This window comes from Sinocyclocheilus grahami, unplaced genomic scaffold (genome assembly GCF_001515645.1).
Source record: "Sinocyclocheilus grahami isolate Dianchi unplaced genomic scaffold, SAMN03320097.WGS_v1.1 scaffold651.1, whole genome shotgun sequence".
NCBI classification, from domain to species: Eukaryota; Metazoa; Chordata; class Actinopteri; order Cypriniformes; family Cyprinidae; genus Sinocyclocheilus; species Sinocyclocheilus grahami.
In genome coordinates, this window is record NW_015505830.1 from 108153 (window position 1) to 127661 (window position 19509).

General features: G+C 35.2%; 1 pseudogene; it reads left to right on the plus strand.

Annotated features, from left to right (window-relative positions):
* LOC107558589 (fibulin-1-like) overlaps positions 1 to 19209 on the plus strand; it is a 29451-nt pseudogene extending 10242 nt beyond the window's left edge.
* Positions 19210 to 19509: the final 300 nt, after the last annotated feature.

The window sequence follows — 19509 nt, forward strand, 5'->3', positions numbered from 1 at the left end:
CACACACACACACACACACACACACACACACACACACACACACACACACACACACACACACACACACACACACTATAAATATATATTATGTGTGTATGCATATAATTCCATTTTAATGACAAGTATTAGATGAAAATAGTATAAAATAATCTTTAATTAATGAATAATATTTATTACAAATAATTGATTGGTTAATATATATATATATATATGCAAATGCACATTTTCAAGTTTCTCCAGAAATATTTGACTGGGTTCAAGCTCAGGCTCTGGCCGGGCTACTCAAGGACATTCACAGAGTTGGAAGGTGAAACTTCTGCTCAGTCTGAGCTTCTGAATGCTCTGGACTGGCTTTTCATTCAAACTATCTCTATATTTTGGTGCATTGAGCTTTTTTTCTACTGTGACGAGTCCCTCAGTCCCTGACGCTGAAAAACAGCCACAGCTTGAGGCTGCTAGCAGCACACTTTACTTTAGGGATGCTACTCTGCAGGTGATGAGCGGAGCTGCTTTCCTTCAAACATGAAGCTTAGAATCAAGGTTCATCAGACCAGAGAATCTTGTTTCTCAGAGTCTGAGAGTCCTTCAGGTGTTTTTATGCAAATTCCAAGTGTGTTTTCATGTGTCTTCACTGAAGAGAGGATTGAGTCTAGCCACTCCGACATAAAGCCCAGATCGGTGGAGTGTTGCAGCGATGCTTGTCCTTCTGTAGATCTCTCCTATCCACATATGATCATGGGGTCAACTAGAGTGACCATCAGCTTCTTGGTCACCAGTCTAACCAAAGCCCTTCTCCATCAGTTGCTCAGTTTGGCGAGGAGGCCAGCTCTAGGACGAGTCCTGGTTGTTTCAAACGTCTTCTATTAAGGGTAACTATATATATAATTATTTTTCTTGACAAGTTTCCATGGGATTTAGTTATTGTCTCAATATTACTATAACTCACTCAAACTGTGAATATATGGTGATTTAGTCTGGAGTGCAGCAGTTAAAGATGAGCTCTTCTGCCATCTAGTGCTCATGAGCTGACAGCTACACAGAGAGCATCACACACCCAACACTTCACCTCTAGTCTTTAATACATCAACACTACTTATGTTTTTAAAATGACAGATATACAGCTATCACAGGGTGATGCACAAAATACAGAGGATCAATGCAAAGGTAACTAGAATCTTCTCCTATGTATTACATAATCCTATAAATATATCACTCATTTTCAGTCCCTGCGTTTTCATGTGTAGAGTGTTAGTGCTGTTTGTGTGTTTGAATCAAAGCTTCCAGTTGCTCTCAGCATTGTTTTAACGGCACTTGTGCCTGTGTGGAGGGATACAAGCTGAAGGCGGACGGAAAGACCTGTGAAGGTCAGTAAACTTTCATTTGAGTTTTATTTATTTTAAACTAAATATTGTACACGCACACACACACACACACACACACACACACACACACACTCTCTCACTCACACACACACACACACACACACACACTCTGACAGTGAATTATGGGATTCTGGGCTTTGGACAGTGGTCTGAACAATTTGTGGTGACGCTACATCGCCGGCGTGCACCGAGAAATGATGGGCCGCAGTGTTTGTGTTGGTGCGCTATCAAGACACTGACTATAAATAATAATTACCAGAGAGAAAAATAACTTTCTGCTTGACCAGAAACACGGTCCGTCTAAAAGCCATGTTTTTCCCCTCAAGTCACACATGGGGATTTGGCGTTTTGGCTCACGTGAGCGCTGTGCGATGGATCTCCCCCCCGCCGCGTTCGCCACAAGGCCTTGATGTTAGCCGAGAGCTCTGGGCTCTTTATTTGTGCCGTTTGCCCCTCTTTCTCCATCTTTCTTGCTCTGCATGTCGTGCACAAGCATTATAAGCAGGGAGAACATTTTGTGGCTTTGGCTCAGGCCTAAGCTAAACCTGGACCCACCCGCTAATTGCTAATTACAGGTCTGTGCCCAGCAGTGGCTTGACTTCTCTGTCAGGGGCTTCTCTCCTCTCGGCCGTAACCTGATCTGAGCTTTGGGGTTTCGCTGCAGCTCCTGCGTCCGATCAAAGGGTGAACTAATCACGGCACGTCTGCAGGAACAGATGCACACATTTCAGCACACTTTTCTAGAGCCGTTCGCTTGAAGCTTACGGGGTCCGGCGCACGCAATATTAAAATATTGATAAGACCATAATTATTCTAATGGCTGGTGTTAAAAATGTATAATAATTTGTCAAAAAAATATATATAAAAAATTGTTTTTTTGAAAATGTTAATCATTTAAACAATTTTTATTAACAGTATTAATTTTATAATATTTTGTGTAAATGCATAAACTAATTCCAATGATTAATTTTACACAAAATATTATAAAATGTTAATCTTATATTTTGTATTAAATTAACCAAAAACATATATTTTTGTTTATAACTCATTTTAGTTTTATTTAGACAAATATTATAGTTTCAATATTAATTTTTTATTAAATTGATTAATGTTATAATATTTTGTGTAAATAAATGAATGAAACACTAATTTGTGTTTTTTTATTTAGACAAAATATTTTAAAATGTTAATCTTAAAGTTTATATTAAATTATAAAAAAAATTATTTTGTCTAAAATAAAGTTTAGCATTTTATTTTTTTTATACAAAACAATATAAAATATATTTAAAAAAATGATTTAAATGTTTTTTTGTTTAAATAAAACAAATTTTTGTGTTTTCTTTTTTAGACAAGATAGTATATAATTTTGATATTAAATTATATGGATATTAATTAATTAATTAATTATGTATTAAATTACAACTGTATCTTACTTGTTTATTTTAATATTTGTTTTATTTTTTGACAAAATACTATACAAAATGTTACATGTATATGTATATGTAATAATAATGTACATTTTGTCCAAAACTAATTGATGTTGAATTTTTTTTTGTCAAAATAGTAATAAAAAATATTTAAAATATTACAAATTAAAACAATTTAATTTGGCATTAAAATGATTACATTTGTATTTGTTTTGTTTTTTATTATTTAGACAAAATATTAGAATTTTTTATTTATTTATAATGGTGTGAACTAACACATCACATTATAATATACAGTATGCATAATTAATATTCATTTTAAGTGTCTTTAATAATGTATATACATTTTGGGATACCGAACTGGGAATGCTCAGCTAAACCAAAAAATTTTTCGGAAAAAGTTTTACACAACTTCGAAAAAGCATCAAAAAAGCATGAGTGGCTAACAGGAAACTCGGTGTGATTCTTGGCCTCTCGTCGTCTTCTCTTCTGATTTTTACCCCCTAAAAACCTGATTGTTTGCGTTATGAGCTCCATATTAAGCATGGCCAGCGTATTTGTGCAAATAATATTTATAGAGTAAAGGTTTCACCCGCCCGCTGGGTGCTTGGTTCTGTGGTGGGTTCTGCTGGAAACCATCCGGTTGTTGGAGAGCTTCAACTGTGAAGGAGATTATTTTACCCAGTCATCACCAGAGATCACGGCCTGTTTGCTCGAGTCGTCTCACAATGGGCTCTACTGTGCTTGGAGCGCTTTGGCATTTTAGCATGTCGTCATTGAGAACGGTGCCGACAGGGGAAACCCAATCCTGCATCGTTAGCATGTATTCCTCTGGCAGAGCCCAGAAGCAGCTGACATGTAGCTCAGGACAAAGGTTCTGGTTCAGACGGCTGTGTTGTCTTCCTCCAGCAGGCCGAGGGTGGATCGTGACAATATTATCCGATGTGTGAAGTCCTGCCAGCCCAGTGACATCTCCTGCGTGCTCAATCCCATCCTCTGAATCTCACACCTTCAGAGAATTCAACAAACCTGAAGGTACAGCCGTGATGTCCGTTTCTATCGGAGGCTTTCCAATGTAAATGTAATTATATGATGCAAATTTGGTGCTTTTGGTGTAAGTTAACTATCACCCCCTTGAGTACTGAACAGGGTTGTGTGCTAAGGGTAACACTTCACAATAAGGTTAACTACTTTAGTTAACATGAACTAAGAATGAACTACAGTATTTATTCATCTTAGTTACTGTTAATTTCAACATTTACTAATGCATTATTAAAATCTAAAGTTGTGCTTGTTAACATTCATTAATGCACTGCGAACTAACAGTGAACGACTGTATTTTCATTAACTAACATTAACAAAGATGAATCAATACTGTAATAAGTGTATTGTTCATTGTTTGTTCACGTTAGTTAATACATTAACTAATGGAGCCTTATGGTAAAGTGTTACCGAATTAAGAATACGGTTTATATTCCAGTTCTATTCCTGAATTTGAAAGTTCATTTGAATTGAGGTGGCAATCAGGATCAGAATATAGAATTGCAATTATAATTTGACTGAGGAAATAGAAATTAAATGAAGTGAAATTCAAAGATGACTCATTTTAAGTCTTGGAGTTTGAATGTTTTGAAGCCTTACAGATAGAGAACGATATACAGAACGAATGATCGATCGATAGATGGATAGATAGATAGATAGATAGATAGATCAACGACTGAATGATATACAGATACATAGACTGATAGATAGAACAACAGACAGCCAGGGCAATAATCAGATAGAACGATAGACAGAAAGACAGACAAGCAAAATGATAGATAGAACAGACAGACACACAGACAGACAGACTTCTAAACAGACCAACAGACAGATAGAAAGAATGGCAGAACAATAGACAGATAGATAGAATTATAAATATAAAACGGATAGTTCCAGTGCTTGATTCTGATTGGCTGAGCCGCATTCGAAGCTGAAGGCAGGATAATAAATAGAATGACAGACAGAACAATAGATAGATAGACAGAATGACAGACAGTTAGACTGGCAGAACGATAGAAAGACATCTTAATAGAACAACAGATGAAATGATAGATAAATAGACAGATATAAAGACAGACTGACAGAACGAGAGAGGGATAAAACAACAGACAGAATGACAGACAGATAGATACAATTCAACTTCCTGTGTATTGTGGCCAAATCAATTCAAATTCACACTCACGGATTCAAAGCAGCAACTTTTTTTTACGTCTGAATATTGCACAACCCCGGTGTCCACATCGACCAAATGTTTGCGTGCTTGTTCACATACATTAAGAAATTAATTAATAAATTGACAATAGAAAAACAATGGCGATCACTGAGCCAAACATCGAGCCTCCGTTCTGTGTTTCTTCACCCTGAACATCTCAGCACAGCGAGACACACCCGTCAAAGTGTCATCTAATAAAAACCCATGTGTTTTTCTTCCCAGAAATTGTTTTCCTGAGATCCCCCACACCTTCTCACCTTCCTCAAATTAAGTCCCCAGAGATAGTCTACGACATCCTGGAAGGAAACGTCTAGTACTCGTTCCAACATCATCAAGCGTCTGGATCATGGGATGATCGTGGTGAGTGTCACTGTGGCATGTAGCTAACAATGCCAGCGGACCGCAGCCCGAGCCCTGAGGCATCCCTGTCTGGAAATTACATTCGCATGGTTTTCTGACCAAATTTCCCATTACGAAAGATACTCTTTTTTTTGTGTGTGTTCTTTAAACAAACCAAATGCATATGTGTCTCTTTGCGGGAGCACATTAGCGGGAAGCATGAATCTACATGGAGAGGCTTATTCAATCTAACTCGTTCCGACAGTGTGATTCCTATCTTGGTCCTGCTGATGATAGGCCTGCAGAGTCGACGGCATCTTTTGCGGCCTTCTCGGCTGCATTTGAAGACGCTCGTCCATGTGTTGTTCATCCCGAGCCCATGTTTTTCCTTCGCTATAAGCATGTGGCTTTGTTTCCCACTTTTGTGGCATGACCGACTTTAATGTGTTCTCTGTCTACTCACTCTGTTTTTCCAGGACACTTTGAAAAGCTCACAAAGAGGTTTTTTGGTGTCCAGACGGTTATTGTTGGTGCGCTTTCACACAAAGGTTATTGGGAAGGGCAACCGTTCTGAGTTTATAGAAATGTGGGTGAGACTGATGAGAAACATACTCTTTTGACATCCCTTGAAGCGATATTAAAATTAAATTCATTCATAGATTATATAAGATAGAGTGAAACGTCTAAAACGTTCCACAAAATCAGCGGCTGTGAAGTTAGAAAGTCAAGACTAGTTATTTTAGTGACATTAACTATGAACAAAAGTTTTGTTGTCTATAGTTTGTCCTTTCCGATATAACAAACTCTGGAGTTTTGAAAACATTTACAACGTTTAATGTGCTTTGCACCATGATCATAGTCAGTATCGTAATTCTGAACAGATTTCAGTTTATTTGAGGTTGATCAATCATTTGTCAAAATCCATAAATCTACTACTTATAATTACTGTAACTTTGGTGCAAAAAAAATAATAATTAGCGAACATTTACAATAACATTCAGTACATTAACAGTTAATGCATTAGGTGTCATTAACTGACCAGTGTTATTTTAGTATTAATTATAATACTATAATACTTTTTTTTATAAGCTTTTATTTTAGATTTTCAGTTTTACGTTTTAATTTTAGTTTGGTTAATACGTTTTTTCATGTGTTTTTGTAATTTTTTTTTTTTACGTATTTATTATTTTTTTACGTTTTAGTTTTAGTAATTATATATATATATATAGTAGATTTATTCATTTAGTAATTTCATTGTAGCAATTCTTCAACTTTAGCTTATTTCGGTTATTTGCTATGGCAACACTCCTAATATTCCTTTAAGTTTAGGTTGTTCATCTATAATATTATATTATATTATATTATATTTTACTTTAGCTTAATTTCAATTACTGAAAATGATTTTAAAAGCTTAATAGTAGAATAATAAAAAAATACTTCTACTATATTCAAAAATGTACATTAACATTAATTTATAATTATTTATAAATAATAAAAATAATACAATAATTTAATACTACTACTACTACTACTAATGCATTTCAGTTAAAAAATGTAAAAAAAAAAGTTTAAAACTACAATAAAATTATTTCTACCTTATTCAAAAATCTACATTAACATTAGTTTATACATTTACTAATACATTTATTAACATTTCAATTGTATTAATTATGAACAAACAATATTTATTTGTAATGTAAATTTATAAATTAACCTATAACAATAAATTATGTACAAAATTTAAGATTGTTAGTTTAAGATACTGTAATGCATTCAATAAAGACTTGGAAAATCTTGATTTGGATGAGTATGTGACCACCTAGCAACCACACAGCCGCACCCTAGCAACAGTTTTCGAAAAAAATCTGTTTGTTTGTTCTCATGTAAAAATCTTTATTTAATTTACTCCACAACGGCGCCTGAACATGAAAGATCAGTGTGACAGATGAAACGCACTATAATGAAACCCTGAAGAGTGTAATTGGTCGTCTTTGTGTGCGCAGACGTCACTGGTAGTTTCCGCTCCTAGCCGAGAAAATAGACTTCCTAAATCACCATAACACAAAAGAGCCACAAACAACTGGCAGCGATGGCGACGGCAGACACTGGCGGTCGTGTGGAATCCCAGCATGACGTCATGACGTCAGTATGTGAGTGTTTGTCTGACCATTCATATGCGGGGACCACATGAAAGCCTTTCCTGCACTCAGTACGAGGAGCCACATCTTTCCAAACGCGTCGTTCTTACAGTCCCCAGTCTCATATAGTGACCAGAAGCTCTTTCAATTAGACTCAACGGTGAGAACAGCTGGTGTGGATAAATCCCGGATGTACGGAGCGCAGCAGCTCCTCCGTCCCGATTCCCTCGGGCTGTGGATTACAATAAAGGAGCTTGATGTGATTTACGAGACGTGTCACTGTTGAAACAATATTTGTTGACACTGTGGTGTGTTTGAGCAACACGGAGACAGTTGTACGAATCCATAACATAATGTGTCATTACAATCCATGGCCTAAAAGCTTGCAGATACGATATAAGAAAGCAACTATGCTTGTTTGCACCTAATTTTTTAAGATACAAGCTACTCATAATGTACATGTTTTAAGTAAAGCGCTGTTTCTGCACTACTAGCATCACTAAAAAGAACAATAATGACTGTTATCAAACAGGTTTCCGCCTTCTTTCACTGGTCGAACTACAAGTAGTGACATTCCAAACTCATTTACATTCATGCATTTAGGAGAATTTAAAGCAATTTATATTGCATTCAAGCTCTACTTTTTAAAAATTGCATTCCCTGGGAATCGAACCCATGGACTTGACGTTGCTAGTGCTATATGCTGAAAGCTACTGTAAACATTTTCAGAACAAGCAATAATTTATAGCACCACATAATGACAGTGTTTGTAGTTTTTGCAGGGCTAAACCTACAAATAAGTGCTGGATGATTGGACCAAAACTCACATTGTGATTGTTATATATTACAACGTGAACTGTGATATAATAACAATCTAACATTTCATATTGCTGTTACTTAGATATATAAAAACAGTCCATTGGCAATAGAAATAGTTACTAATACATGTACACAACTCAAATGTCTTTAAAAAAAAAAGTGTGACGTCACACAGACAGGCCCCTCCCATGATAGTTTGATTGACAGTAGCGTTTCAGCACAGACTGGACTGGCGTCTTAGCTCCGCCCTGAGTGACTGTCATCAGTCCGCCATTGTTTCACCGCCGGAGCAGATGTAGACAAGAGTGACTCCTGAGCGATCGAGGTGTTCTGTTGTTGGATGTAATAATGAACAGCAGTCGTCATTTACTCTCGACATCTGAGCCGCTGAAGACGCCGTGGATTATGTTTGTTTCTGAAGGGAATGCGCCCCCGATCTACATAAATGCGTTTATGTTCGCCCCGAATCATTCGTGATCCAGCTTCATCTACAGAAGAAGTGAATATAATGTTTTGTAATGAATCTTTGCAAATCACCTTTCCTAATAATGTGCTAGTTAGCAAGTTTCACGATGAATGCGGCTAAAGTAAACAGTCTCTCTGAGAGCAGCTCGGAAGAGAGGGGCGGAGCCAGCAGAGCTCATTAACATTTAACGGAAAATGCTACAAAAATGGCTTGATCTGAAAAGAGCTGTTTTTGACAGGGTACAAACAGACGTTTCATTAAGACCCTAAAGAATCATATCAACTTGTGGAAAATGGGCATCCTATGACCCCTTTAAGGATGTTTAGATATATTTGTACTGGAAAATAAGATAAAAATACTGAGGAAGAGATTCAGGTTTTTTTTGCAGTGCATGCAACATTTAATGCCATGGCTATGAATGTAAGACTCTGTGCTCTGATTTTAGGCCTTCATTTGTGGAAAGGTGAATTAAGACTTTATGAGACCCGCAGAAGCCCTGCTTTGAGCTGGACGGTCTGGGAAACACTCTCTTGTGTGTAATTTCCACGTTTTATTTGTGCGGCTCAATGCAAAAAGTGTGTGTGGTCCGAGCGACTGGGAAAGGAGGTTCAGTCTGTTGCATCAACGCTCTCCGTGTTGACACGAGCTCCCAGCGAGGATGAATCCCTGGCCTGGGACACCGATGACGTCTGGATACCAGAAATGCAGGCCTGGAATAGCCCAAAAAAGGCAGGATGAAAATTCCAGTCAGTGGAAACATCTGGTTATGCACCTGTGGTCAGCGGCCGCTCCAAGTGATGCAATATTCAAGCGCAGGGAAGTTAACATTACAAACTGAGGCGAAGACAGAGACAAGCTGTCTGTGATCAGGTATGTGACGCTGGCTACTGATACTGTCCTTCACACAGACCGGAGGAATTTTAGTGAAGTGTGTCAGAAATGTAGACGAGGCTTCGCTTTGCATTAGCTGTATAGCGGGGAATCTAAGTTTGAGTTATTTAGTGAATCAGTTCAACGGTTTAACAAAAGATTCATTCGAGTTCCTGCATGGCAACTTTATTTAATAATGCTGCTTATCACTCTCCTGCTATCCCAATTTGACAAAACTTTTAGTAGATATATACATATTTATTGTCTATCACCACCATTACAACAGACGAATACAGGGTTAATTCAGGATAATTGAGCCACTTTTTGAGATGACTGGAAAAATGGCCCGATTATCCTGAATTAACCCTATGCTAGTTTTCATAGTGGTGCATATATCTACTAATATATATAGCAACATTAAGTAAATATTAAGCCTCAAAAAAGAACACATAAAATGCAGTGAAATTGTTCATCGTCCGAATCAACGAATCAGACTTCTGAATGCTGTACATGTGATGAATATTTTAGACGTAAATATACAAATACATTACTGAAGAATATAGTTTAAAAATATGTTTTATTGTTACATAATGTCTTATATTGTTCTCTACCGATAACTATTCAAAAATATATGCAGAAATTAAATAAATAGCTGTTTATTCTGAAAACAATTATTTCAAGAAAATTTTCATAGTCAGAATATCTCATATGACAAAACGGAAATTTAATAAAGAATTTTAAAATTATTTTTAATGTTTATTAAAATTGCAACAGAAGAGCAAAAAATACTAATTCGTATTATAAAATAAACGTATGTAAATGCATTTTAAAAATCTGAATAAATGTCTAAAATATATTAATTAAATTCTTGCATTTACATATATTTAATTAAATGCAACTATTAAAGGGGTCATATGATGCTTTTTTAAAGATCATTATTTTGTGTATTTGGTGTAACAGAATATGTTGACATGCTTTAATGTTCAAAAAACTTGAAATCGCATCATATGACCCCTTTAAATACAATAGTATAGCAAAAAAAATACATATTATAAAATATATTTATATAAATGTATTTCGAAAATCAGAATATTTCATATTGTGTAAAATATATTTAATTATTGTTAAATTATTAAATGTAGATTAAAAATCAAATACAATAATATTTTTTTAAATAGACTTAAATACATGCAAGAATTGAATATATTTAATTATTCTTTAATTTGTATTAATTATACAAAATTATATTTAATTTTGTATATTTAAATATAAATATACAAACATTTTATTAAATGCCAGGATTAAATAGAATAGTATAGCAAAACAATTCTAATACATATTATAAAATATACCTATATACATTTATTTTGAAAATCAGAATATTTCATATTGTGTAAAATATATTTAATTATTGCACTGGAAATAGTTTTTCTTGCTGTTTTGAAGATTTAAAACAAAATATGTTTTCTATTTGGAAAACTAATTTCTTTCAGCCATGCTGTTCACAAAGTACGATACGTTTGAACAATATATAGCATAATTTGCCTTTCCTTGTCTTTGAGGTCGTATAGGGCTGTTCCAGTGTGATTATTCATATGAAACGTGCGATTTACTCAAAAAAAATAAATTCTCTAAACACACGCAGAACAAATTTGTGTGAGTCATTTATAAGTTCATTGTTAATTTTCCTGAACTGAATGTGAGTTTTTATAAAAGAATGACATTATGAATGATTTATATAAAATGCTTGTGCATCATTTTTGAGTATAAATCATTCATAATCCCATACTTGCATAAAAAAAAATCACATTCAGGTTAGGAAGATTGAGAATGAACTTACATACAGTACGGCTACCCAAATTCGTTCTGCTTGTGTTTCATGAATGCTACCCACTGTTTACTTCGAGAAATGGTTTTCTGACTCATTTTGACCTTTTTAGGGGTTTGCACAGAAAATATAACAACGTTTTGCTGAAGAAATGCCACTTAGCAAGGTTTAGGCTGTCCACCATTGCTATTTTATCCATTTCAGGCACCGCGAGGATCGGCTGGCTTATGCCCGAGGAAGGGTCTTCGGAGGACTCTTTGTCTAACTGAAAGCACACGAAATATGCTACGTCTAACGCGTCGGCCTCTGGATAACAACATATGAGAGAATGAATCACAAAACGGCACGGCATTAGCCACACAATGAGCCGGACCAAACCCACATCAGGATTCTCTGATGAATAAAAAGTTCAAAAGAACAGCATTTATTCAAAATATAAATCTTCTCTAACAATATAAATCTTTGCGATCGCTTCTTATCAATTTAACACATCCCCGCTGAATAAAAGTTTTCATTTCTTTCAAAAAAAAAAGAAAGAATACAAATGTACCGACCCCAAACTTTTGACTGGTAGTGTATATATATATATATATATATATATATATATATATTAAATAGCTATTTGGCTATTAGTTAACATCAGCGGAATAGGAAAGTCATTTGAAACTTCTCACACTTCACATAAAACATAATCCAAACCCTTAAATCTAACTAATAACCAAATCAAAACCATCAATTCTACAATGGGCAGAAGTGTTACTGCACTTTTAAAATGTTTACTTTTACATATTTTTGATGCATTTTTTAAACTATTCATATTTATATATTTTGAAAAGGTTCTCTTACAGTTTGGTCTATTACGGTTTAAAATTTTTCATGTGTGTGGCATTTTAGTCAGTGTAAAATTAAATAAAATCACCGAATATGACATGACAAAACAATACTAATTTACTATTCTAAATTTTAAAGAAATTTTAAATTTTGAATAAAAACATCAATGAAAAACTTAAAAACTTGTTTCACCTTTTTAGAAGTTGCACAAACACATTTCACCTTTAAATAAAACATTCTAAACCCTTAAATTTAACTAATAACTCTATAAATCAAAACCATGAATAAAGACATTAAAGTAAATACAAATAAAAAATAAACGCACCTTTACATAACATATTATAAAAACCCTTAAAATAGAACTAATAACGAATACCATAAATAAAACAAAAAAGAAAAAATATATAATTAATATAAAAATGTTCATTTTTCACATTTTCGAACTCATAATTTTAGTCGTTTTTGATGAACATGTCTTCTAAATTTAGTATAGTAATTTACTTATTTAGAAATATTTTGTCATGTCACTCAATAATTTTATTACATTTTTACTTTATAAATTTAGCTTACAAAAATGTCAAACCGTAATAGACCAAACTGTATCCAAACATTTTCAAAACACACAAACGTTAATCATTTAAAATATGCACCAACAATACGTGAACATCAAGAATTGCGCTAGCCTACCTGTAGGTGGCAGCCTTGAGCGCCTCATAATGACACGCACTCGAATACATGATCCATTATTCATGTATCACTAGTTCTGGGTTGCAAGCACTTCAAATTCCCAGAATGCCACACCGGCCGAGTTTAACACCGAACAAACTGCACTTCAACTTTCAGTGATACAGCGATCAATTGTAAAACATGACAGTGTGGTTTTCAATGGAGGTACGACTGGAACAAACATTCCAGCTTCAGTTCGGTGAGTTGACCGCAATGATTCAATGCTAATTGAGCTTGAGACACCAAACCGCACATGTGGCCTTTCAAAGAGAGCAAGTACAAGTCACGTCCTCTTTCCAGTTGTTTAGGGCCATTTGAATAACGCAGCCGCACTTCTCAACAACTGTGCGGTGCTGCATTGGGGGTGAGTTTACCGGGCGTCCTGGCGCAGATAAACCTTGGCATTTTGGCTATGTGGGCCGACTCCGTTGCCCTTTCCTGCATCACCCATCAGCTAGCATGTCATTATCCAATACTGTGGTTGAGCAACTCATTCCTCGCATTTGTCCCTAGTGTTAAACCTGCCCATTTTGGATCCTGCCATACATTTCCTCTCAGAGCTGGAGTGACCAGAAAACCAGAAATTGCACTGTTTACATGTAAACCTTCAATATCGCAACCCACGTAGCCATTGAAAATGACGAATGACTGTTGACCCGACTTTGTTTTGTGTACGCGGTAAACGTGCATTTAACTAAAGCTATTTGCAGTCTTCATGCTCTTTAATGGCATTTGGTAACGAGCGTGGGAACGCATTCGCGCAGCTTCATGGTTTGGAAAGCCACCGCAGACACATTCAGCATTTAGTTCTAAACAAAACAATGCTGGGTGATTTTAAACTTCCTGAAGCACTGTGTAAACTCCCTATAACTTGCTTTGCTTCTAGCAAACATTATTGTGCATCGATGCATTTTGAATGGCATCTGAATAATTCATAAAGCAACATAAGAAACGTTTAAACGTTGTTGCGAAAGTAAGCCATAAATGTCCATAAATGTGAGCAACTTCTGATTCATTCGCCGCTGTAGGTAAATAACTAGAAGAATATCAAAGTTCAGTAAATGGCGACACGATCTGCGCTACAAAGCGGTTTATGATTATATAATAAATTTAAATAATATAATAACAAATACTGGTTTGCAATATCAAGCAGCATAATGGTCTGTTTTTGTACAGCTAAAAGAGTGTGTTATGCCACAATAATGCAAGAACGGATGTTAAGTATGCTATGTTTGTTAAGAGATTGTTTCTAGCTTAATCCTTTAGTGGTCTTCAGATATTTTCAACAATTTTGTCGGAACTTGTACCATCGGAATGGTACAAAATTTGGTGACTTTTGTGGCACTACCCATATGAACACACAAATAAAATGTTAGGGATGATTAGAAAAGACTAAATTGTTTTAAGCAAAAAAAAAGAGAAAAGGTCACGCGTGATCTTCGTGGTCAAAACTGACCTGCACAAGAAATTAATGGGAAATATGAAAAATACAAAATACAATGCATGATCCACAATGAAGTAGTTATAACATTTGAACATATGATGTCTAAATATACATCCAAATGCAAAACCTAATAAAATTAATCAATGAAATAAATCATTCTGCTTCTAAATATTCATGCTCTTTAATGGCATTTGGTAACGAGCGTGGGAACGCATTCGCGCAGCTTCATGGTTTGGAAAGCCACCGCAGACACATTCAGCATTTAGTTCTAAACAAAACAATGCTGGGTGATTTTAAACTTCCTGAAGCACTGTGTAAACTCCCTATAACTTGCTTTGCTTCTAGCAAACATTATTGTGCATCGATGCATTTTGAATTGCATCTGAATAATTCATAAAGCAACATAAGAAACGTTTAAACGTTGTTGCGAAAGTAAGCCATTGTCCATAAATGTGAGCATCTTCTGATTCATTCGCCGCTGTAGGTAAATAACTAGCAGAATATCAAAGTTCAGTAAATGGCGACACGATCTGCGCTACAAAGCGGTTTATGATTATATAATAAATTTAAATAATATAACAACAAATACTGGTTTGCAATATCAAGCAGCATAACGGTCTGTTTTTGTACAGCTAAAAGAGTGTGTTATGCCACAATAATGCAAGAACGGATGTTAAGTATGCTATGTATGTTAAGAGTTTGTTTCTAGCTTAATCCTCTAGTGGTCTTCAGATATTTTCATCAATTTTATCGGAATGGTACAAAATTTGGTGACTTTTGTGGCACTACCCATATGAACACACAAATGAAATTGTAGGGATGATTAGAAAAGACTAAATTGTTTTAAGCAAAAAAAAAGAGAAAAAGTCACGCGTGATCTTCGTGGTCAAAACTGACCTGCACAAGAAATTAATGGGAAATATGAAAAATACAAAATAAAATGCATGATCCACAATGAAGTAGTTATAACATTTGAACATATGATGTCTAAATATACATCCAAATGCAAAACCTAATAAAATTAATCAATGAAATAAATCATTCTGCTTCTAAATGTCTCCTTGTATCTCTTTATTAACGAAAAACCAACGCTATCTCACGGCAATTTGTACGTATTTGACAAGGTGGCTAATTCGTATGAATTTGTACGAGCTCACGTTTTTTGTGAAAAAGCCTCTAAATTAACCATCACAGAAATCGTACGAATTAGCCACCTCGTAAAATACGTACGAATTGGCCACGAGATAGCGTTGGGAAAAACACGGCAATTTGTACGTATTTGACAAGGTGGCTAATTCGTATGAATTTGTACGAGCTCACGTTTTTTGTGAAAAAGCCTCTAAATTTAACCATCACAGAAATCGTACGAATTAGCCACCTCGTAAAATACGTACGAATTGGCCGCGAGATAGCGTTGGGAAAAACAGATTATTTGATTTATTTTCATTACATCCCTTAAGTTTTTTAATGCTCTGGTAAATTTTTCAACTTATACGCTAATTGGGAAACGAGTCAGCGTCAAGCACTGAAACACGGTATTAACTGAAAATAACATAAAAAATGTTTCTTATATTTTATTAGTTTATATAGAAATAAGTGGTGCATGCTTTAGATGTGAATATCGTCTAGTACCATGAAATCCCCTCAAAATACAAAACATTCAAGATTAAATATCATCGAAACAACATATTGTACATTCATTGCATTAAAAAAAAATTACGCATATTGTCTTATTGTGGAATACCAGAGGATATTATTATTATTTTATTTTATTTTATATGGTCAGGACTGCTAACATCAACATTCTCTAGTTGACCAAGAGGTAAAAATGTTACAGTTAACAGTTCTGGTCTCACTGTCTGACCTTTTTTACAAGGTACAGCTGTTATGTCGTGTCAAAGCTAGCCACAGGAATATTTGCCGAGGTTTTAGCCTTTTTACTCTTGTAATCGTTGACCGTTCTGTGGTTTGAAAAGGCTGCTGGGATGTGTTCTGGTATCAGCATCAAGTGACATTTGACTTTAACACAATGCTTTACTTGAACTAAGAGTGTATCATATTGGTCAGTGGTGCTGTTATACATTACGCAGGCATGAAACCACATAAATGTCATTTAAGGATATATATATATATATATATATATGTGACTTGCTCATTGTGATGCCTTTAAGCTCTGAAATTAAAACCGGTCCAGCTTTGCCAACCTAAATATGTGAAAGGAAAATTTTTTCCACCCTCAAATGAACTCCATCTTCAGGGGAGTGAGTAAATCTATTTTTTGTGATTATGAAATATTTGATTATGCTAAATAATATTAAACTGTATATTAAAAGAGACGCTGTTACAATGGTAAATGTTTCTTGCATAGATCAAACTCACTGTATATATTTATTATTCTAATCACACGAATAGAAGAAACAATTCAACCAAGAATTAATATTTTGTCATTTACTTACCCTTATGTCGCGTCTGAGCATCTGATTTCTGTATTAGGAAGTAGATGGCGATATATAATCCTGCAAAAAGGACAAACTAAATTGTTGTAAAACTAGTGCATATGACTCCTGTATTGAATTTAGAGTCTAGAGAAACAGCATCCGTTGTTTACTTATAATTACGTACTTATAATTTGTGTTTTTAGGCAGGACTTATTTAGACCTATTAGAAAACAATTAGCCATCACTCTCCCTTTGTATTATACATGTATGTTTATTAAAGTTAATTAAAACTGACCCTACGTTATAAAACTTCCCCGAGTTGGCCAGCTCCGAACAACTGAATCGAAACAAAAGATTCACAAAGGTTTCAAAGCGCCTATCTAATTCACTTAGTATTAGTATGCATTTACAGCCTTTTTGTGTCATTTTATGTAAACCAGTTAAACCTAGAGAGTAATAGGAACAGGATGAGACCAAACACAGCTTAACTTATGTCACTGAAGCTCATTTATTCACTTTCAGAAGATTTTCCAGCGTTCTTGGCTCATTTGGATGATTCCCGCTGTTGTCTGCCAGGCCTGTAACGGAGGATGTCTCGCTGTTTTCTTTGTTTCTGTAACAATGAGCGTCGCATCCATCATTCAGCTTCAGTATGAAGTCACTGTATAATGGCCGTGAATTATTCTTATTTTCATAAACTTTGTGTCTGTTATGTTACCACCACTTATTAGAGGCCCAGACATAATTATGACAATGTTTTGTCTCTATAAATGACAAAAGATCCATAATTTTAAACTTCAGAGGCTGCTATTAAAGCCAAAACATTAACTAAGGACAGACACAAGCACGCAAACGCAGATGTTAATGCTTGGCCAACGCAGTGCATAGTTTACCTTGTGTTTTTAGGTTACTGTGCTGAAGTTTCTTTGAAATGTCTGTGCAGACTGTTGCTCCAGCATGACAGTAGTTGTTCTGACAGAGAAAAAGACAGTTTGTGCTAATGTTCCTTACAGCACCGTGTGAACTGCAAAGTTTGCACGCTCATGTTTGTGCAACTTTGCACTCACCTACGTTCACTGTTCACGCTATGTATGGAAATTTGTAATTATTTGTAGATTTCTAAAAATAATTCTCTCTAGAAATGGCATTTTCGGATTCATACAAAATCTCCACTTATGTTTTCTCATAAAACGTCAAATTTTCTGCTCAAAACCAACTTTAATTGTGAGGCACAACCTCACATGCACAAAAAAAATGATATTTATCCAAAGTATTTCCATGTACAAAAATGGCCCATATTGGAATTGAAAAGACGGTTTATGCTAATATTCGCTATCGCACCAGTTGCAATGTGTACTTTTCTTTTTGTCATGTGAATTACGGAGTTTGCATGAAGTCAAGTGTGCATAGCAACTAGCATTTGTGCTCACATTTTTTACTGTTCTATTTTACGTTTTGGCAAACTGGTGGCTAATTTGCATGAATTTGGATTGTACGTTTTCGTACGATCTGCTTACGCTCCACTGACGGTTAAGTTTAGGGGTGGATATTTATGCTTAAGTTGTTCTTTTTTTCTAAAATGCTCCCATTTCCGTACAAATCGCATTGTACGAATGCATGCGAAATCACAACAAGTTGCGTTTTCCTGTAAGATTTCAGATTTTCTGCTCAAAACCAACTTTATTGACAGAAAAACTAATATTTATCCAATGTATTTCCATGCATAAAAGGGGCCTCGACCGGTTTATGCTAATGTTCGCAATAGCAACACATCCGCGATGCGATCTTTTCTTTTTGAAGTTTCTGTACACATCACGAAAGCACCACCTTGGGAAAAAAGTTGCAATTTTTTCATGATATTGCTAGACGATAAACAATGATTTGTGAGGCACAAAAAAAAAAAAAAACAGTTATTTATCCAGTTTATTTCCATGAAAGTGGCCTAGTCTGGAAATGAAAATGTCAGATTCAATGTGATTTTTGCATGCTTTCATACTAAAAAAACTGATGTTTGTCACCTGATTTGAGGGGAAAACAGATCTGGACCACATTTAGCTGTGGTGTGAGCGTATAAACCCTTTTCCTGACTGTATTTTGTCATCTACCGGTGTGGTCAGACAGGTGAAGCCCCTGGTTGGTCCTGTGAGCACCATACTGAAGCTGGCAATGAACTACGTCACAAAAGGAGTCGTTTCTCACCGGAACATCATCAACGTTCATATCCATGTGTCTGAGTTTTGGTTTTAAAAGCATCAACATCAACCTTTCTGTTTGAATACTTTAGGTGTCCATTTATGAAATCACAAAAGCATGCATCTTTCTAAATGACTTCACGTCCTGATGCACACACTGCAGAAATGCAAGTTCTCAGTTTGAATATCTTCAGATCTCGAAGACGATATTTTAAGACGTGTATTTTCAATATAAATATATTCCGTCTTACTGCACTGGCAGATTTAGTCAATTGTTGTTAATGTGCTTATAATGTGCTTATAATTAAAACAAGTGAATCAATCTTCCAGCGCAGTATATACTGATATTGAAGAT